Raw genomic sequence first — 22,130 nt, forward strand, 5'->3', positions numbered from 1 at the left:
AAAACAAATCTTAAAAAAAATACTGCTTCTTCATGAATCTGTAATTACTACTCTAAAAGTTACATGCAGGCTGAGGGCAGTCCTCCATTACAGAAAGTAGAAAATGAAACAAAATGAAGTTCTAAAACTAGGAAACAATGGTTAAGCTCCAAAAGATGTTTTTGAGTGTTCCTTTTCACTAATGAGGGTAGTCTGTCCTTTTCAGTAGAGACCTGGTTCACTTTGATGAGCTTCATTAACTTTGTCCAGAAATATCAGTAGTGGGATCAATTCCTCCTGAACCTCTCTGTGCACTTTTGATGCAAAGATGACAAACATTTTATTGCTGGTGAGTTGGCTAAGATGTGGTTTTAGCTCATCACCAATCACTGCATGAACAGCCACCAGACAGAGGACACCAGCTTCCTGAACACTGCTCTCTGAGTGATCATAACCCTGTATTAGGCCTAGCATACTTTCTGGCAAAAGTCGGTTAAGGGGTTCCTTGGACATTCTCGCTATCACATTTGTTTGCATTTTGATTGCAGGCATGTTAATTGGGTATTCTGTAGTCTGGATGATAGGACCAGGCACTTTGATACATTGCTCTGGAGTAATGGAAGTAGCTAATGCTGATGCAGCTCCCTCAGCAGATCTCATCACCTCCTTATGAGGATCTTTATGTGCTTCCAATGTTTTCATTACAGTCAGTTCTGCATCATTTTTAAATCTTGCTGGTTGATGCCTTAGGTTCTCTCAAAACCTCTAATGCCAAAGCCCTGATTGTTGGCTCTTTATCTCCAAGGGTTTTAAGCAATAAAAGCAATATTGTTTTGAAATGTTCATCCCAAACACTGAAAGATTTTTCCTATTCCACTTTCATGAGTTCTTAGAGGGTGATCTTTCTTTCTTCCACACGTTCATTGTGATTAGACAGCTCCTTCAATAATTCTGCAACTAGGTCAGAATGCTCTAAGGAAAGATCATCAGGAAATTGGGCAGCATCATCATCAAACATGGGTTCCTTGAGTGTAGAAATGTTGAAGGGACTGATGCTATCTTAAGAATGGTGTGGATTACAGTCTTGAGAGCATAAGTAGGAGTGAGCAGGCAACAAATGGAGCAATGAAGTTTTATTATCAAGAGCTGTTTGGCTTGAGTCAGTAGCATCACCTCCTGCTCTTGGGTCAGCAATACCAGGACCACCACACACTGAATCACCATCATCTTTTTTAGAATCCTTTTTCAATGGCTCATTCATATCTTCTTGACTACAGAAACTGAAATTCTGTATTGCTTCAGTGACACCTCAAAGAGAGCTGTAAATATCTTCAGAGTTTATATTTTCTGAATCATACTCAAATGCACTTGGAGATAATGTATTCTGTGATTTACTGGTAGGAGAAGAAAGAGGAATGGACTAGTTGGCTGGCGATCATGGTGTTGGCCTCATCAAAGGATTCCCCATGGAATTCTGCATTCTGTTGCTGGTATTTCAAAGGTGATTATGAAGAAGCTTGGTAGCACCATCCTGAAAAGATTTTGGTAAAGTTCCTAATAACATTGTAAACTCCAGTGTATTGAGTTCAAATAAAGAAATCAGCACTGATTGTGCTGCCTTCCGAACATCAGAACATTTGGGTTCTGTTGCCAAATGATAACTTGAGACATTGCCAGGCAAGTTTCACTGTAATTCATAAAATCTCTTGTGCCCATCTGTTTGGCTATAGTTTTTATGTATATAAGTATAGCAACATTCACCTTGAAGCTTGGTGTTTGGGTCTGGTCAACTGTAAATCTCATTAGAATATTAAACTGAAGATCAATTGGAAAAGATTCTCTGGTGCCATCAGGGCTTTTCTGAACTTTTGCCTGAACAGACCCAAGCAAGTCAGCACCCATTTCTTTTTTTATTAGTTGTGTGAGCAGCACAGATAACCAATCTTGAGGATCATCCTTGTGGACCTGTATCAGATCCACTAGGCTCTCCAAAAACATGTTGAACATCCTGCCATAAGGATTAGCAAATATTCTTGTGAAAATCTCACATAATCTTTTCAGGTCAACTCGACTTAAGGGTCTCTGATTTTTTTTAAATAAGTTCTGCAGGCCCAGGAGTCCTTCCTTCCTTTCTGACCAATTGGAACTAGCACATCTATTAAGGACTTTTGCAGCATCTTCCATCTGCCTCATATATGTTGGACTACTACCATTTTGAGAACTATATAAGCCTTCTTAATAACCACTAGGCACATTGCTGTTGGCATCATCATCTGAAAACATTCCATATAATTCATATCTTTGAGCAGGTTTTTCCAGGGCATCTGCTACTGCCTCTTCCACATTGGAACCTGTGTTCAGGACTCTCATATCACTGACTGAAGATGACGGTCAGCTTGATTGACTGATCCCATACCCCAGACCCAGGGGTTGAAAAATCAAACAGGATTTGTGTCCTGGTTGCTCTCTTGATTTTCTTCCCAGCTGCATCCCTGACTCACATTGGTCAAGGAATATGACTATTCTGGGCAACTCAGAGTCTTGATGGGCTAGCATCTCTGCTACATCCCTGGCCTCTTGGTACCTTGTTTGTTTTCTGCACTAGGGCAAAATTGACCAGGACTCTTTGAACACCAGAGCTCACAGTATAGAGGGCTATTGTGGACAGAACTCTTCCAGAAGACCCCGACTGGCTACCAGGCTGTGATTTGGAGACCATTTTCATTCAGCGTTGTCCTCTAGAATCCATCTTGGCATTTCCCATGCCAGAATGCGGTGCTGAAAGCTTTGCTCTCACCTGCCCTAGGAAGCATAGGAACCTGGATTCAGCGCACCTGCACCCACCTGCACCCAACTGCCCACTTTGCACAGACTGCCCAGAAGCATGATGTGCCTTGGCACCAGCAAAAGTATTCACATCAATGTCACTTTGTGAACACTGCAGACTTCCTGGAAGGGAACTGGCTTTGCTGCTATCTGCTGATACTCTTCCAGCCACAGCTGACAGATTTGCTGTAGACCATTTGGAAGAAAAAGGGCAATTGAAACTTTCTTGTGAGCTAGATGAGGACCTGTCTGATTGTGGGAGAGATTCAACACTGCTGGAACTCTTCAAGTAGGCATGAATACTTTTGTTTAACAGGTAGTATTATAGACAGTGAGAGAGAGACAGAGAGATAGGTCTTCCTTTCATTGGTTCACTCCCCATATAGCTGCTATGGCTGGTGCTGCACCAATTTGAAGCCAGGAGCCAGGTGCTTCCTCCTGGTCTCCTGTGAGGGTGCAGGGGCCCAAGCATTCTGGCCATCCTCCACTACTATCCCAGGCCACAGAAGAGAGCTGGACTGGAAGAGGAGCAACTGAGACTAGAACCTGGTGCCCATATGGGAAGCCAGTGCCTTAGGTGGAGGATTAACCAAGTGCGCCATGGCACCAGCCCCCCTCCTTAATTTTTTTGACCAAGACAGCTGCATGTCTTTGTAAGGAATGAGTCTGCCACTCTTGCAGCAAGAAATCTAAAAATTCAAATGAACCTATCCTCACAGACTGACTTTGATGTGCAATTGCATATTATTAAAGGCACAAGTCTGGACACATGTGTATTCTGAATGATGAACATCCAGAAGTTGCCATGTCTGTTCCAGCTATGGTAACACAAGCTTCCTGAACCACTTGGAATCTAAAATCCTTAGCTGCAAGTTTAAATGACCCACCCAACAAGCATAAATGTGGAGAAAGTGATCATATTGTGCAGCTCCAGCAACCAGCAGTGACCAGATTTTCTTAAGTGCATTGGCACGCTGATCCCAGTCATGTTTGTCCTCTGACAAACTTTCCCTGATTTTATTTAATGTTTCTTCAAGTTCTTGACTAGAATAGATCTGAATAGAAGGGACATCTGTAAAAGCTTTTACAAAATCATCCTCATCTGGCCCAAGTCTTTGGGCCCTGCACCTGCATGGGAGACGAGGAGGAAGCACCTGGCCCCTGGCTTTGGATTGGTGCAGTGTGCTGGCCATGGCGGCTATTTGGGTGGTGAACCAAGGGAAGGAAGACCTTTCTCTCTGTCTCTCTTTGTCACTGTCTAACTCTGCCTGTCAAAAAAAAAAAAAAAAGGAAGAATACAAAATCATCTTCGTCAATGGCTCCAGCACCTCCTTTTGAAGCATCTCCAAGCTAAGGGCCACCTGCTGAACCAGGTTTCCTTGCACTGTTAACAGGATTTCTGGACATTTTAGGTTCAGGAACCTTGAAGGCTGAAGCAGCTGATGATGGTCTATTTCCATCCCCTGATTTTTTCATCATCAAAGCGTTTATGTTTGCAGACACTCAAAAATCATACCACCTGGATTTAGCACTTCTTTAAATTTAGAAATGATCATTTTTAATCTAGCAGAAGGAATTCCTCTTGTTAAAGATCTACTCACACTTTCTCTCCCACATGTCTATAAATCTCCACTATACCCAATATTGCAGCTTCTCTCACTTGACTATTAGAATCTCCAAATAGGACACACAATGTTATACCAACTTGATGAGGACTAATGGCTGAGTCGCAAAATTGTTTAATGTTTCAATAAGACACAGACACATACCTTGTTGAGATAGAAAATTCTCGTGTTTAAAAACTGAAGCCAACAGTCCCCATACACACATAGGTGGTGCTACTTCATTCATGAACTTCAATATCACTGTTTGAGCTTCATCTCAAACCTTATTTTTGACATCTTCCATTCTATTAAAATTTCAATAATCTTTGCTGTGTAAGATTTAAATTGTGCTGAAAATTTATGAAAAAGGCACTTAAATTGCCAATCCCATTAATGATACCTGATCATTGCTCGATCTCACCCAGCCAATGAGCGCATCAATGATCTTGGCCAGGTGGCTCTGGTCATCTTCCAGGTCCGAGATGGCACTGGGGGTATTGAGATACAGCAGGAGTTCCTGGATGACCTGCAACCTGCTGCCAACATCCTTCTGCAACACCTGGGCACTGAAATACTCCATGATATGGGGTTCCTTGGCTGCAGCCAGTGAGGGGCCAACTTTTGCCCAGCCTCCAGTGTGGGTAGGCACTGGGAACCCACAGAAAGTGCCCCAGAGGTGTGGCTCCTGGGGCTAGGCAGGCGGTGGGAGCAGTGCCAGGTGCCCAGCTACCCCCAAACTAATCAAACTTGCACCTGCTGAGCTCCAGCCCGCTTCTGAGACATTTCTGTGCTAGGCAGTGAAATTTATTGTTTGAAGTTTGAGTTAGCTTGAACTGTAGGTGTTGGGTTTAAAAGGGGGAAAGGCACAACATCGCTGCCTTTATTGTTTGTATTTTTTGAAATGATTTATTTGTAAGTTAACTTTAAGCTTTGATTTTTTAAAAAAGATGTTATTTATTTACTTATTTGAGAGGTAGAGTTACAGAGAGAGATAGAGAGAGAGAGAGGGAAAGGTCTTCCTTCCATTAGATCACTCCCCAAATGGCCACAATGGCTGGAGCTGTGCCGATCTGAAGCCAGGAGCCAGGATCTTCATCCATGTCTCCCATGTGGATGCAGGGGCCCAAGGACTTGGGCCTTCTTCTACTGCTATCCCAGGCCATAGCAGGGAGCTGGATTGGAAGAGGAGTAGCCATGACTAGAACTGGCTCCCACACGGGATGCTGGCACTGCAGGCCAGGGCTTTAACCTGCTGTGCCACAGCACCAGCCCCTGATTTTTATATTTAATTAGGCTTCAGAAAGTCAGACATCTAGCAAATTTCATAAAAAAAGTGTCAAGGGAAAATAATTATTTCACATGTTTAAAAATTTTTTGAGACTTTCAGCAATGCTCCCATTACTACTGCATTTGTGTGTTCTTTCTTTCCATAGTTAAAAAGTCCTATAGTCATTCAGGGCCTCTGGGGAGAGTGAGTCTGAATGAAGGCAGCCAATGGAAAAGCCTAAGGCTATGGTCACCTGTGCTCTCCAGGCCTTGTTCAGTCCCCCAGCATGTTAGCTCCTAGTGTAGGGGGCTGGGAAATTTCCAGAATGTCCTGAGCAAACTCCCCTGTGGTGGACATTGTTTTCACACTGGGAGAAGGGAAGAGGCTGTGTAGAGATGTCCAAACTGAGACAGGAATGCCAGGGGCGAGAGATCAGTAATGAGGCTGAGCAGAGAGCCTTGGTCTGTTCCCCTGAGCTTTAATGTGAACAATGGCCACTCAGTGTTCACAGATTTTTCAACCTTCTCTCTTTTGAGCTTCGGCACTCCATCTACAACTGAAGGCCAGAGTTGCATGCAGTTTTGAAAATGATTTGGGAGACTCAGAGCTGTAATAATACATCAGGTACTGGAATGAAGGTTTTGAACTTCCAGTAATAAGTACTGTGATTTAGAAGAGGGAGGCAGAGACATGGGAGATGGAAGTGTTGCAAGGGCATCACTGAAAACTAGTTAGGACAGGGCCACAGTGGGCACAATACTGGAGGAGTGGCCAGGCTTTCTCATCTTTACTTTCCTCCCCAAAGTTTTAGATGCATCTTTGTTTTAAACTCTACCATCCTCACAGAATATAGCAACTCCCTTTCCTTGTATTTACTTTCTTTTTTTTTTTTTTTGTTTTTTGTTTTTTCTTTTTTTTTTTTTTAACTTTTATTTAATGAATATACGTTTCCAAAGTACGAATAATGGATTACTATGGCTTCCCCCCATACCGTCCCTCCCACCCACAACCCTCCCCTTTCCCACTCCCTCTCCCCTTCCATTCACATCAAGATTCATTTTCGATTATCTTAATATACAGAAGATCAGCTTAGTATACATTAAGTAAGGATTTCAACAGTTTGCTCCCACACAGAAACATAAAGTGAAAAATAATAGATGATTTTTTTTAATGATGAAATCAGATCAGACCTATTGTCATGTTTAATCCCAGTGAGAGTCAAGTTGGGAGTTGATAGTTTCTTTTCTTTTCTTTTTTTTTTTTTTTTTTATACAGAGGATCAGTTTAGTATGCATTAAGTAAAGATTTCAACAGTTTGCACCCCCATAGAAACACAAAGTGAAATATATTATTTGAGTACTCGTTATAGCATTAAATCTCAATGCACAGCACATTAAGGACAGAGATCCTACATGAGGAGTAAGTGCACAGTGACTCCTGTTGTTGACTTTACCAATTGACACTCCTGTCTATGGCATCAGTAATCTCCCTATGCTCCAGTCATGAGTTTCCAAGGCTATGGAAGCCCTCTGAGTTCTCCGACTCTTATCTTGTTTAGACAAGGTCATAGTCAAAGTGGAGGTTCTCTCCTCCCTTCAGAGAAAGGTACCTCCTTCTTTGAAGACCTGTTCTTTCCATTGGGATCTCACTCACAGAGATCTTTTGCCAGAGTGTCTTGGCTATCCATGCCTGAAATACTCTCATGGGCTTTTCAGCGAGATCTGAATGCCTTTAGGGCTGATTCTGAGGCCAGAGTGCTATTTAGGACATCTGCCATTCTATGAGTCTGCTGAGTATCTCACTTCCCATGTTGGATCACTCTCCCCTTTATTTATTCTATCGGTTAGTGTTAGCAGGTACTAGACTTGCTTATGTGCTCCCTTTGACTCTTAGTCCTTTCATTATGATCAATTGTGAACTGAAATTGATCACTGGGACTAGTGAGATGGCATTGGTACATGCCACCTTGATGGGATTAAATTGGAGTCCCCTGGTATGTTTCTAACTCTACCATTTGGGGCAAGTCAGCTTGAGCATGTCCCAAATTATATATCTCTTCCCTCTCTTATTCCTACTCTTATGTTTAACAGGGATCACATTTCAGTTAAATTTCAACACTTAAGAATAACTGTGTATTAATTACAGAATTAAACCAGTCATATTAAGTAGAACAGACAAAAAAAACTACTAAGAGGGATAATGTATTAAGTTGTTCATTAACAGTCAGGGCTATGCTGATCAAGTCACTGTTTCCCATAGTGTCCATTCCACTTCAACAGGTTTCCTTTTTGGTGTTCAGTCAGTTGTCACCGATCAGGGAGAACATATGGTATTTGTCCCTTTGGGACTGGCTTATTTCACTCAGCATGATGTGTTCCAGATTCCTCCATTTTGTTGCAAATGACTGGATTTCGTTGTTTCTTACTGCGGTATAGTATTCTAAAGAGTACATATCCCATAATTTCTTTATCCAGTCTACCGTTGATGGGCATTTAGGTTGGTTCCAGGTCTTAGCTATTGTGAATTGAGCTGCAATAAACATTAGGCTGCAGACCGCTTTTTTGTTTGCCAATTTAAATTCCTTTGGGTAAATTCCAAGGAGTGGGATGGCTGGGTCGAACGGTAGGGTTATCTTCAGGTTTCTGAGGAATCTCCAGACTGACTTCCATAGTGGCTTGACTAGTTTGCATTCCCACCAACAGTGGGTTAGTGTCCCTTTTTCCCCACATCCTCGCCAGCATCTGTTGTTGGTAGATTTCTGAATGTGAGCCATTCTAACCGGGGTGAGGTGGAACCTCATTGTGGTTTTGATTTGCATTTCTCTGATTGCTAATGACCTTGAACATTTTTTCATGTGCCTGTTGGCCATTTGGATTTCCTCTTTTGAAAAATGTCTATTGAGGTCCTTGGCCCAGCTCTTAAGTGGGTTGTTGGTTTTGTTTTTGTGGAGTTTCTTGATCTCTTTGTAGATTCTGGTTATTAACCCTTTATCTGTTGCATAGTTTGCAAATATTTTTTCCCATTCTGTCGGTTGTCTCTTCACTCTCCTGACTGTTTCTTTTGCAGTACAGAAACTTCTCAATTTGATGCAATCCCAATAGTTAATTTTGGCTTTGACTGCCTGTGCCTCCCGGGTCTTTTCCAGAAACTCTTTGCCTGTGCCAATATCTTGAAGGGTTTCTCCAATGTTCTCTAGTAACTTGATGGTGTCAGGTCGTAGATTTAGGTCTTTAATCCATGTTGAGTGGATTTTTGTGTAAGGTGTAAGGTAGGGGTCTTGCTTCATGATTCTGCACGTGGAAATCCAATTTTCCCAGCACCATTTATTGAATAGACTGTCCTTGCTCAAGGAATTAGTTTTAGATCCTTGATCAAATATAAGTTGGCTGTAGATGTTTGGGTTGATTTCTGGTATTTCAATTCTGTTGCATTGGTCTATCCATCTGTTTCTGCACCAGTACCATGCTGTTTTGATTACAACTGCCCTGTAGTATGTCCTGAAATCTGGTATTGTGATGCCTCCGGCTTTGTTTTTGTTGTACAAGATTGCTTTAGCTATTCGAGGTCTCTTGTGCCTCCATATAAATTTCAGCACCAATTTTTCCAGATCTGAGAAGAAGGTCTTCGGTATCTTGATTGGTATTGCATTGAATCCATAAATTGCTTTTGGGAGAATGGACATTTTGATGATATTGATTCTTCCCATCCATGAGCATGGAAGATTTTTCCATTTCTTGGTATCCTCTTCTATTTCTTTCTTTAAGGTTTTGTAATTTTCATCGTAGATATCTTTAACGTCCTTGGTTAAGTTTATTCCAAGGTATTTGATTGTTTTTGTAGCTATTGTGAATGGGATTGATCTTAGAAGTTCTTCCTCAGCCATGGCATTGTCTGTGTATACAAAGGCTGTTGATTTTTGTGCATTGATTTTATACCCTGCTACTTTGCCAAACTCTTCTATGAGTTCCAATAGTCTCTTAGTAGAGTTCTTTGGGTCCCCTAAATAAAGAATCATGTCATCTGCAAAGAGGGATAGTTTGAGTTCTTCCTTCCCAATTTGTATCCCTTCAATTTCTTTTTCTTGCCTAATAGCTCTGGCTAGAACCTCCAGAACTATATTGAATAGCAGTGGTGAGAGTGGACATCCCTGTCTGGTACCAGATCTCAGTGGAAATGCTTCCAACTTTTCCCCATTCAATAGGATGCTGGCTGTGGGTGTTTCATAGATTGCTTTGATTGTATTGAGGAATGTTCCTTCCAAACCCAGTTTGCTTAGAGTTTTCATCATGAATGGGTGTTGTATTTTATCAAATGCTTTCTCGGCATCTATTGAGATAATCATATGGTTTTTCTTCTGCAGTCTGTTAATGTGGTGTATCACATTGATTGTCTTGCGCACATTAAACCATCCCTGCATACCAGGGATAAATCCCACTTGGTCTGGGTGGATGATCTTTCTGATGTGTTGTTGCATTCTATTGGTGAGAATTTTATTGAGGATTTTTGCATCTATGTTCATCAGAGATATTGGTCTGTAATTCTCTTTCAGTGCTGCATCTTTTTCCGGCTTAGGAATTAAGGTGATGCTGGCTTCATAGAAAGAATTTGGGAGGATTCCCTCTTCTTCAATTGTTCTGAATAGTTTGAGAAGAATTGGAGTTAGTTCTTCTTTAAATGTCTGGTAGAATTCAGCAGTGAATCCATCTGGTCCTGGGCTTTTCTTTGTTGGGAGGGCCTTTATTACTGTTTCAATTTCTGTCTCAGTTATGGGTCTGTTTAGGTTTTCAATGTCTTCCTGGTTCAATTTAGGTATGTTGCATGTGTCCAGGAATGTATCCATTTCTGATAGGTTTCCCTGTTTGCTGGCATACAAGTCCTTGTAGTAATTTCTGATGATTCTTTTTATTTCTGTGGTGTCTGTTGTTACATTTCCTTTTTCATCTCTGATTTTATTGATTTGGGTCTTTTCTCTTCTTTTTTTAGTTAGTTGGGCCAATGGGCTGTCAATTTTGTTTATTTTTTCAAAAAACCAGCTCCTCGTTTGGCTGATTTTTTGTAATGTTTTTCTTGATTCAATCCTGTTGATTTCTTCTCTGGTTTTAATTATTTCTCTTCTCCTACTAGATTTGGGTCTGGTTTGCTGTAGGTTTTCTAGATCCTTGAGGTGAATTGAAAGCTCATCTATTTGGTGCCTTTCCAATTTCTTGATGTAGGCACCTATTGATATAAACTTCCCTCTTAACACTGCTTTTGCTGCGTCCCATAAGTTTTGGTATGTTGTGCTGTTATCCTCATTTACTTCCAGAAAGTTTTTGATTTCTCTTTTGATTTCTTCTATGACCCATTGTTCATTCAGGAGCATGTTGTTCAATCTCCATGTGTTTGTGTATGCTCTAGGGATTCCTGAGTTGCTAATTTCCAACTTCATTCCTTTATGGTCTGAGAAGCTGCATGGTATGATTCTAATTCTTTTGAATTTGCTGAGACTTGCTTTATGGCCTAGTATGTGGTCAATCCTAGAGAAGGTTCCATGTACTGCTGAGAAGAATGTAAAATCTTTAGCTGTAGGATTGAAAGTTCTGTATATATCTGTTAGATCCATTTGGGCTATAGTGTCATTTAAATCTACTGTATCCTTGTTGATCTTCTGTCCTATTGATCTGTCTATTTCTGAGAGTGCAGTATTGAAGTCCCCCAGTACTATTGTATTGGGGTCAAAGTCTCCCTTTAAGTCCGTTAACAAATCTTTTAGATAAACCGGTGCCCTGTAGTTAGGTGCATATACATTGATAATTGTTATATCTTCCTGTTGAATTGATCCCTTAATCATTATGTAGTGTCCCTCTTTGTCTCTCTTAATGGTTTTTGTGGTAAAGTTTATGGTGTCTGATATTAAGATGGCTACATCCACTCTTTTTTCATTTCTGTTGACATGGTATATCTTTTTCCAGCCTTTCACTTTCAGTCTGTATGGATCTTTGTTGGAAAGATGTGTTTCTTGTAAGCAGCAAATAGATGGGTTTTGTTCCTTAACCCAATCAGTCAATCGGTGTCTTTTAACTGGACAGTTCAGGCCATTCACGTTCAATGTGACTAATGATAAGTGGTAACTTTGCCCTGCCATTTGCCAAAGATAAGTTCTAATATATGCTTTGAATTCCCTGTGATCTTTTGCTGTGAGCTTTCCTTCCTTGGTCTCCTTCCTTTACCTTCTTTCATATTGATGACCGTGTTTCTGTGTTTCTGTGTGTAACACATCTTTAAGCATCTTTTGCAGGGCTGGACGAGTGGCAACAAATTCTTTCAATTTCTGTTTGTTATGAAAAGTCTTTATTTCACCTTCATTCACAAATGAGAGCTTAGCAGGATATAATATTCTGGGCTGGCAGTTGTTCTCTCTTAGTACCTGGGCTGTATCTCGCCATTCCCTCCTAGCTTGTAGAGTTTCTGATGAGAAGTCAGCTGTGAGTCTGATTGGAGATCCTCTGAGAGTAATCTGACGTTTCTCTCTTGCACATTTTAGGATCTTTTCTTTATGTTTCACTGTGGAGAGTTTAATTACAATGTGTCGTGGTGAGGATCTCTTTTGGTCGTGTTTATTAGGGGTTCTGTGAGCTTCTTGTACTAGGATTTCTCTGTCCTTCTCCAAACCTGGGAAATTTTCTGCTAATATCTCACTAAAAAGGCCTTCTAATCCTTTCTCCCTCTCCATGCCTTCAGGAACTCCTAGAACCCGAATGTTGGTTTTTTTTAATAGTATCCTGAAGATTCCCGACAATATGTTTTAGATTTCTAATTTCCTCTTCTTTTCTTTGGTTTGACTGTATCCTTTCCTGTTCTCTGTCTTCTAAGTCCGATATTCTCTCTTCTGCTTCTCCCATTCTGTTTGTAAGGCTCTCTATTGTGTTTTTCATTTGATCTATTGAATTCTTCACTTCAGTCACTATCACAGTTTCCTGTTGTACTAGTTGTTTCGTTTCATTTTGATTCCTCCTTAATATTTCATTTTCACGAGAGAGATTTTCTATCTTGTCCATTAAGGATTTCTGTAGTTCAAGAATTTGTTTTTGAGAACTTCTTAATGTTCTTATCAATTTTTTGAGATCTGCTTCTTGCATTTCTTCTATGTCATCATCCTCATAATCTTGAATTGGGGTGTCTTTTTCATTTGAGGGCTTCATCGTGACTTCCTTGTGTTTATTACCTTGGTTTTTGCATTTGTTATTTGGCATATTGGAGATATTTGGTTTCTTCACTGTGGTGCTTTTTCTTGTTATACTATGACTCTAGATTAAGTGGACTATCTGTTTTTGATGGAGCCTTAGGGCTTGAGATGGGTGTGGCCTGAGAGCTCTGTTTGGTGTGCCAAAGGTGACACTCCCAGGTTAGGCGTGGTAAACCTCTCTCTCTCTCTCTCTCTTTTTTTTGATTCAAAAGGGAAGTTATTCTGCACAGCTGAATGAAGTTGGAGGTAGTTAGCAGGCAAATGATATACCCGCAGGAGCCAGAAATCGGAAGCTCTTTCCCAAGGACCACACAGGGAATCTGTTTGGCCCTCAGAGTGGGCTCAAATTCTCCTTCAGTCTCCCACTGGGTTGCCAAAATTATGGAATTGTAGCGTCTCTGGAGAGTGCTCACGTGAATTCCGTGAGTTCTCTCCCCCACCGTCTCTTTTTTCACAGTCTCAGTTCAGTAGCACCACAAATTTACTAGGTCCTAATCTCCTGTTAATTCTCCCCGCCCAGAGTGAGGTTTTTCTGCTAGGCTCAGGGCTGGTGCAGACCTGAGGTCGCTCTGCTTATGACGTATGTCCAAGAAGGCGCCTGCTCTTTGTCTTGCTCGCCCTTGAGAGGTGAGTGGAGAGAGAGAAACCCGTGTCCGTACCAGTCACCTTTTTTTTTTTTCTCTCTCTTCCAGTTAGCTTGGTGAAGTCCCCCCCCCGCCGGGGGTCGTTCCCTCTAGTCTCCTCTCTCCGCTTGCCTGCTGGTGTCTCGGGTTATTGAGGTTCGGCTCACCTCGCGTTCCAGTGCTGGTGTGTTGAGTCTGCCGCTGGTGTCCCGAACTGTGGGCTCCCACGCTCTCCACGCAGGTCCGCTCCCCTTCCAGCGCTGATGTGTGGACTCCGAGCCCTGGACGTCCCAAGTCTCCCCACTGTTGTCTGTGTGGCACACACTCCCCTTCGAGCACTGGCGCGCAGACCCTGCAGCTTGCGCAGCTCGGTCCCGCGGCTCGGCTTCCGCGGCTCGGCTTCCGCACGGTGGGCGACCTTGTTCTCCCAGTAGGTCCTCCGATTCACAGCCACTGGATCCAGAAGTGTTTCCTCTGCAATATTTTCCTGGTTCTTTTTTCTGAGGCTACCGTAACTCCCCTTTTATTAAACTAAATTTTCCCGGACTATTGGTGCGTGCCCTCACTATTCCGCCATCTTGGCTCCCCCCCCATATATATGTTTATAGACAAAAGTCATCTGGAAACAAGTCATTAAAAAACAGGGTGTTGGACAGCAAGCCAAGCCAGTGGACCTGTTGGTTATCAGGATATTCATTGCAATTTGAGACAAGCAGATAAAGGGTTAAGGGCGTAAATTGTGGGGACTTGATACCTTCATCTTCTGATGTTCAGCTTCTCAACATTCTGCCATTTCTGGTATCCTCACTGTACAAGGTATGTGTGCCTCCACTTCTAGAAGTACCTAAGTGTGAGGTGCAGAGTACAAAATGTGGAGTGGAACCTTGCATCCCAAGGACATAACAGCAGTGCATGCTACAGAAAAAAATTAGGACATAACATAGACTATTCCCCAGTCAGTTTCTCAAATTAACTTACTCAGTTGGGTGGGCAGGTGCCATCATGTCAAAACATCAAGCCAGAATTGTCTGCCTTTGAATTGGGAGTTTGTAGAAAGCTGACAGGTGACCTGCCTGAAGCTCCAAATAAAAAACACAACAGACTAACAACAGTACAACCAATCAAGTTTGTACCAGGAAAAAAAAAAAACATAAAAAAATGTAACTCTAGTCATATTAAATTGGACCTCCAAAGTCAGTAGGAAAAGTTGATTTCTTTTAGTTTGATCTCAGAATTAGAAACTGCTTTAACAGAGCAAGCTGAAGCAAGAAACTCTTAGATTTTTTAAAAGCTGTTAAGAAGTATAAGAGCTGTTATGAAATGATCATTTTTATTTACTCACTGAAAGGCTGGAAGGCCTTGAAATCAAGTGTTTTCTGTATAGTTTTAGACATATCAATATTTTAAATTGTATTTTATTATGAACAGAACATGTTGTTTTAATAAAGTTTTAAAAATAATTACATTGTCATGAAAATCAGAAATTCCGATAATTTGGGAGGAATTCAGTAGGAAGGAAAGGTAAATATGTTGGCTTTCCTTAAAACATAGCCCAACAGAGTGTTATAAATGCTAGCAGTCACAGGAAAATCTACAAGCCATGAGACACAACAATTAAGGAGCAAACCAGCAATGTTAACAGTTACATGAATCTATAGTCTGACCAGTTTGGGTCTCTATGTGGTTACTTTTTTGTCTTGCTTGATTACATAAGTTTCATTAATATGTTAGTTTTTTCATCAAAATGTGTGATGTTTTCATTCATTCGCTTTGTTGGAAACCTGTGTTAAAAATGTTTATTGGGGGAGTGCTCCAAGATGGTGGATTAGGGAGGGAGCACACTGATAGTCTAAGAAAAGATAGTTTAATAAAAGTGGAGATACTGTAGTCTCAGGGAAGAGTTAGAGGAAAAAGAGCAGAGGAAACTTCCAGAACTAGTGGGACATGGTGGACCTATGTGGAGGGCACAGATGCCAATGGCTTGGGTCCCCAGTCACCAAGTCTATGCACCAGCGCGGAAAGGGAGGTGAGGCAGTAGCTCAAGAGACTGGAGGAAAAGCAGCAGGAAGGGTCTAGAGAGAATGAGGGTTGAAGCCCCATGGGGAAAAGTTCACCAGGCTAACTAGAGGAGAGAAATAAATAAATAAATGGACCCGTATGGACACTATTCTCTCTCTCTCTACTCACCTTACAAAAGTGGAGAAAACAATACAGCAGGCACCATTTTGGACATACGTAACAGCTGCACCAGCTCAGGGCTGAGCCAGCTCTCAGCCAAACAGAAAAACCTGACTCTGATGGGGAGCAATAACAGGAGGTTAAGACCTAATGAATGTGTGGAGTTTATGAACTGGGAAGCACTTGGCTCTTGGCTTCGGATCAGCACGTAGCGACCATTTGGGGGGTGATCCAATGGAAAAGGAAGACCTTTCTCTCTGTCTCTCTCACTGTCTAACTCTGAAAAAAAAAAAAACCTGTTAAACCAATGAGGTTTTTGCATTGTATATATTATTATATATTCTTAAATAGTGTTAGTATGTATTCTGAAATAGTGTTAAAATCTATTATTTATTTGTTTATTTATTTTTTTTTGACAGCCAGAGTTAGACAGTGAGAGAGAAAGGTCTTCCTTCTGTTGGTTCACTCCCCTTATGGCCGATACAACCAGCAGTGCACCAATCTGAAGCCAGGAGCCAGGTGCTTCCTCCCAGTCTCCCATCTGGGTGCAGGGACCCAAGCACCTGGGCCATCCTCCGCTGCCATCCCGGGCCACAGCAGAGAGCTGGACTGGAATAGGTCCAACTGGGACTAGTATCAGGTGCCCCAACTGGGACTAGAACCTGGAGTGCCAGTGCCGCAGGCAGAGGATTAGCCTAGAGAGCTGTGGCACTGGCCCTAAAATCTATTTTTAAAACTGCCTTTTATATTTTTTAATAGTTTTTTTTTTAAATTAGTGACTCTGTCAGTTTTCTAACTAGCTCCAGTACACTATTTTCTCTTCCTTAGTTCTAACTCTGTTAAAATTGTTCCAAGCTTTCTTATAATTCCATGTGCTAACTATTTTGTTTTATTTGCGATTCTTTGGATGAACAAAAATATATTTTGTGTTCTGTTGAAGTAATGTATTGTGTTCTCTTAATGTCTCTGTTAAGTTCTAATTGTTTAAAAACAGTTGATTTTTTTTAACTAAGAGCTATGCATTGTTTAAATATGTGCTTATTTTAAAGCATTTGAGTAATCATTTTGTATCAATGATTCAATTTGGTCTATGTTAACAAAACCCAAGAGGAAGCTAGGCTGCAGAAGCAATATAAAGATAAGTGGCAGGCCAATTAATGGCTGCTTTACACAGTAATTTCCCATCAAAGAGACCCAACAGGCCAGTCCACTACATTGGTTTTTGATGTGGAAAGCCAGGGCTTCAGCAGAAGTCAGCTTATGAAAAGCCCTGGCAGCTATGCCAGCCAAGAGTTGGGTCACTGGAAACTGACCTGCCCTGGAGTCGAAGGGCTTCAGGTCAGAGCCACAGGCCTTAGTCTCTTGAAGCTGAAAAGCCCTCCACTCAGCCCAGCTTCCAAAGTAACAACTGCTGTTGGGGGGATGGTCAAGTAAGGTCAACAACATTGCAGGCAGAACTGTATATTAACTAAAAATGTTTTCCTTTTAGAAAGCTGCCTACTTTCTCCTTGAGCCAGCTCTCCTCCCCAGCCAGCTAGGTAATGGAAGTCAACAGGGTACCCCCTTTATGATGTACCACATGTAAAGAGATATAGATAGGTCTGAGCCTCATAATTGATAAGGCCTGAAAGCCTACCTGTTTGTTTTCAAGCCCTTTCTGTCAGTTTGTATTAGCCTCTCAATGAAAAAACTTGCTCATGATTTAGACACTTTTCTTAGGGCCTCAAATAATGACTCTGTCCTCAGCTTTAGATCCTGTGAGTTTACACTGCTTGTTAGATTCATTTTCTTCAGACTTAGAAAAATTCTAGGTGGCCATGAACATGAAACATCCAGTGGAAGCAGTTTCTGCAAGCTGGCACTGCATTCCTCTGGAAAAGCCACCTCCTGCTGAGAAGACACCTCCTGCTGAAACCCTGTCTTGACATCCCTTCCCAAAGAAACCCCTTTTCAGCATGAAGAATCCAGAGTGATCATTGCCCAGCTCCCCCTAACAGATGTTAGGGTTTCTATCTTCAGGAGGTAGGAATGTGAGGAGTCATATGGCTGAATATGTAGGGGATCCCAATGGAATTTGTTGGTAAAATATTTGCTTCCTTCCCCAAAACATTATCTTTTGCAAAGAACAAATAAACAAGCTGTGGTGGAATGAGAAGGCCATGCCAAGATGGCCACTGGCAACAGAAACTGCCTGGCAACAGGGTGCGACTGGATGGCTACAGAAACCACATGACAGCTGAGCCTGACTGACAACAGGCTGTGATTGGATGGCTTCAGAAACCACATGACAATGGAGACTGCCTGGCAATAGACCATGATTGGATGGCTTCAGAAACCACATGACAGTGCAGCCGGACTGGCAACAGGCTGTGATTGGATGGCTTTGGAAACTGCCTGGCAACAGGGTGTGATTGGTTAGGGCAAAGATCATTTACAATAATTGGTACTTAGGGAGAATAAAATAAAATACCCAGTGCTTGTAATCCAACTTCTTAGTTATTAACCTTGAAGGTTTCCAGTGATGATCCAAGTACTCGGTTTCCTGACACCCCCATCAGAATACCATATGCAATTTCTAACTCTTGACTTCAATGTGAGCAAACCATGGATGTTGTGGGTATTTGAGGAGTGAACCAGGCTATAGATGGCCCTTTTTCCCCTCCTCTTTATGTCACTCTCCCTTTCCAATCAGTAAAAAAGCCTTTTTCATAATTTCTGAAGATTAGATACAGAAGGCCTGCTACCTTCTCTATTTTTCCCATCAAAAAAAGTTATTTTTGAGTTTCTCTTTTCTCAAATAAAACCCATTTCCCCAAGAGTAAATTCAAGACAGTATGTGTGTATTTCACTGAATTTTGTAAATGGTGAGAGAAATAATACACACACACATGTGCATACACACAATGTACACATCCCCCATTTACTAGGCATCTTGAAGTGGGAATCAGGAAAGTGTAGCTAATAAGAAAATGGCATTATCAGCCTTCCCAGAGCTTGCAAGGAAAAATGTACATGAACATGTTAAAAGCTGAAGCACTGGCATCCAATATTGCCTCTGGCCCAAGTCGCAGCAGCTACCTGATGATGTGCCTGGGAAAGCAGATGTCCCAAATGCTTGGTCCCCTGTACCTACATGGGAGACTGGGAAGAAGCTCCTTGCTCCTATTTTCAGATTAGCCTAACTCCAATCATTGCAGTTGTTTCATGAGTGAATCAGCAATTGGAAGCCCTTTATATCTCTCCCTCTCTCTCTCTGCAATTCTACCTTCCAAAATAAATAAAATCTTTAAAAAATGAAAAAAAGAAAACAGATTTGAATGAAGATGTTGTCTTTTCCATGATTGTTTGGTAAATATTTAACATGATGAGATGAGCCATTGTTGCTTAATATAGGCTGGATCCTATCTCAGATGTTGAGGTCTCAGGAACAAAACAGACATGGGTTTCTTGTCTTTATGAAAAGAATGCAGAATTTGGAGGGAATTTGACACATAATGTTAGATGAATTAATTCATTAACAAAAAATAAATGAGCCAAAATCAATGCAATGGGAATAAATACCAAATACTCCCTTCAGAGAAAGTCATCTTCCCTCACTTGGGAGAGAAGACGCTCCAAAGACACCGTGTGGGCATATGGTCTTGACCTAACGAATCAAGGAAGTCCCCCACTAAGCACAGGACATACATATGATCTGATACACCACTATCTGTTTGTCTAACACAGGGAAACCTCCTCAAAATGCCATCAACAGCAGAGGTGCTAGGAATTTGCTTTGTTATGGCAGCAGTGCTGTGCGTGTCTTTCCTTTGGCTAGAGTTGGCATGCCATGCTGCTCTTAAGCACTCAGACATGGGAAAGATACCCCCCTCTCAGAATCCTGTGCAGATTATGAAAGATAGTGAATCTGTGAGTGATAAGAGCCTGACATTCCAGGTACCTGTCTCACAGAGAACAGTTGATGACTTAGGGAGAGAGAGCTCCAACAGGGAAAAAACAAGGTAGCAAACAAGGTAGGAAACAAGTTGCTCTTCGTGTGTGGCTTTGTGTTTTGCACAAAAGACTGAAGTGAGAAAGTTTTATTAAATAGTATCTTAGTTTCATGATGAAAAAAACTACTGAGCTTTAACAAGAACATGTGAACAAATGCATAAATGAAACTCATAAACATTATGCTACATTAAATAAGCCAATAATAAGAAAACAAATATGTTATTACTTGACATATATGAGGCTCTAGCATAGATCAATTCATACAGAAAAAGTAGAGCAGTTATTTGTAGGGCATGTAACGAAAAACATAAAAATAATTCTTTAGAGGGATGCTGGTGATGGTTGCAAAGCAGTATGATGTATTTAATGCCACTTAAATGTTTACTTCACATGGTTTAAGTGCCACATTTAGGCACACATACTTATATAAAACAATAACAACTGTGACCTTTATTGACCACTGTTCTAGATAATAGTCATAAATATGATTAATACATACATCCATTGTCCCATACCCATGTGGAAGTGACTAAAAGAATAGAATTAAAAGTTTGAAAGCATGAAAAGTCATTTTTGGATAGAAGCATAATTTTAGGGGCTGTCACTGTGCTAAAGGCACCATCTAGGATGCCAGCATCTCAGATGGGTGCTGGTTCATGTCCTAGCTGTTCCATTTCTGATCCAGCTCCTTGTTGATATCTCTGAGAACAAAGCCGAGAAAAGTTCATGTGTCTGGACCCATGAATACACATAGGAGACATGGATGAAGCTCCTGGTTTCTGTTTCTGGCTTGGCTCAGCCCTGGCCATTGCAGTCACTGGGGAGTATATCAGCAGCTGGAAGATTCTCTGTCTCTTTTCCTTTAAATAAAATTAATTTTGAAAAGCATAATTTTTTATCAATAAAAATTATGGATAGAATCCCTGTTCTTTATTCTTTGTGGACCTTTATCTTGACACTTATTCACATGATAACCATTAACTCATAAATTCTTTCACTCCCAGGGCTGTTATCACACTTTCTGGCTACTAGCATAGCCCAAAATAGATTCAGTCTCATCATTGTGCTAACACATCCTAAATTTAGCTTTGGGAAGAAGCAAAATTTCTGGTACAAAAAAGGTGAATTTACAATATTCTTTGGAGCAACAGATGGCCAAATCAGTCATGGTGAATTAGGGGGTGGAATGAATGAGAAACTACATATAGCATTAGGTGGGTCATATAATGAAGGTCGCTGAGGAGTCCATGGAAGAGCATAACACCAGTTAGTTCTTGGTAGAAACTAATGAAGAAGAATTGCCAAGAGAAAATCATGGACAGTAGTTGCAAAAATGGCAAAGAGTTTAAAATGGGACAAGCATGTAGCATAGTAGTTAAGATGCTAGTTAAGCTGCCCTGGTTCCACATCAGAGAGGTTTTGTTTGATTCCCTCTTCCAGCTCCTCACTACACTTTCCTGATCATGTAGACCATTGTAGTCTAGCAGAGTGTGCCCCAATTTGGGTGACTTGGGCCAGTATTCATCTAATTCCAGCTGCTCTGGGCATTTAGGGAGTGAGGAGTAGATGAGAACTGTTTGTACATGCCTGTCTCTCTCACTTGGTCAATCTGTCTCTCTAGCTCTCAAATATATAAAAAATTAAAAATACATTCAAGTGAGGCTGGCGCTGTGGCTCAGTGGGTTAATGCCCTGGCCTGAAGCGCTGGCATCCCATATGGGTGTCAGTTCCAGACCTGGCTTCTCCACTTCCATTCCAGCTTTCTGCTATCACGTAGGAAAGCAGTACAAGATGGTCCAAGACCTCAGACCCCTGCACCCACTTGGGAGACCAGGAAGAAACTGCTAAAGCCTGGACCGGATCAGCGCAGCTCTGGCTGTTCCGGCCACCTAGGGAGTGAACCAGCAGATGGAAGACTTCATTCACTCTCTGACTCTCCTCTCTCTGTGTAATTCACGTCCAAAGGGTAGTAGTCTTTAAATTTGACTAGAAATTAGTTATTGGTAAATTTCTGAAATGCTAAAGTGAGTCTATATTGAGTTGGTTAAAGAAAAAAAGAAACGCAAATATTCTCTTGAAAATATATCTTGGACAGTTGGCAGCATAACTTGCACATATGGAAATATATGGCCGGCGCAGCAACTCAATAGGCTAATCCTCCACCTAGCAGCGCCGGTACACTGGGTTCTAGTCCCAGTCAGGGTACCAGATTCTTTCCTGGTTGCCCCTCTTCCAGGCCAGCTCTCAGCTGTGGCCCGGGAAGGCAGTGGAAGATGGCCCAAGTGCTTGGGCCCTGCACCCATGGGAGACCAGGAGAAGCACCTGGCTCCTCCCTTCGCATCAGCCCGGTGCGCTGGCCACAGCACGCCAGCTGTGGTGGTCATTGGAGGGTGAACCAATGGCAAAAGGAAGACCTTTCTCTGTGTCTCTCTCTC

The 22,130-nt window shown here is 41.6% G+C and overlaps 1 pseudogene; it reads right to left on the minus strand.

The window, feature by feature from the left end:
• Positions 1 to 235: 235 nt before the first annotated feature.
• Positions 236 to 5,888, minus strand: LOC100343116 (CLIP-associating protein 2-like; annotated as a pseudogene).
• Positions 5,889 to 22,130: the final 16,242 nt, after the last annotated feature.

This window comes from Oryctolagus cuniculus, chromosome 12 (assembly GCF_964237555.1).
Source record: "Oryctolagus cuniculus chromosome 12, mOryCun1.1, whole genome shotgun sequence".
Classification (NCBI taxonomy): domain Eukaryota; kingdom Metazoa; phylum Chordata; class Mammalia; order Lagomorpha; family Leporidae; genus Oryctolagus; species Oryctolagus cuniculus.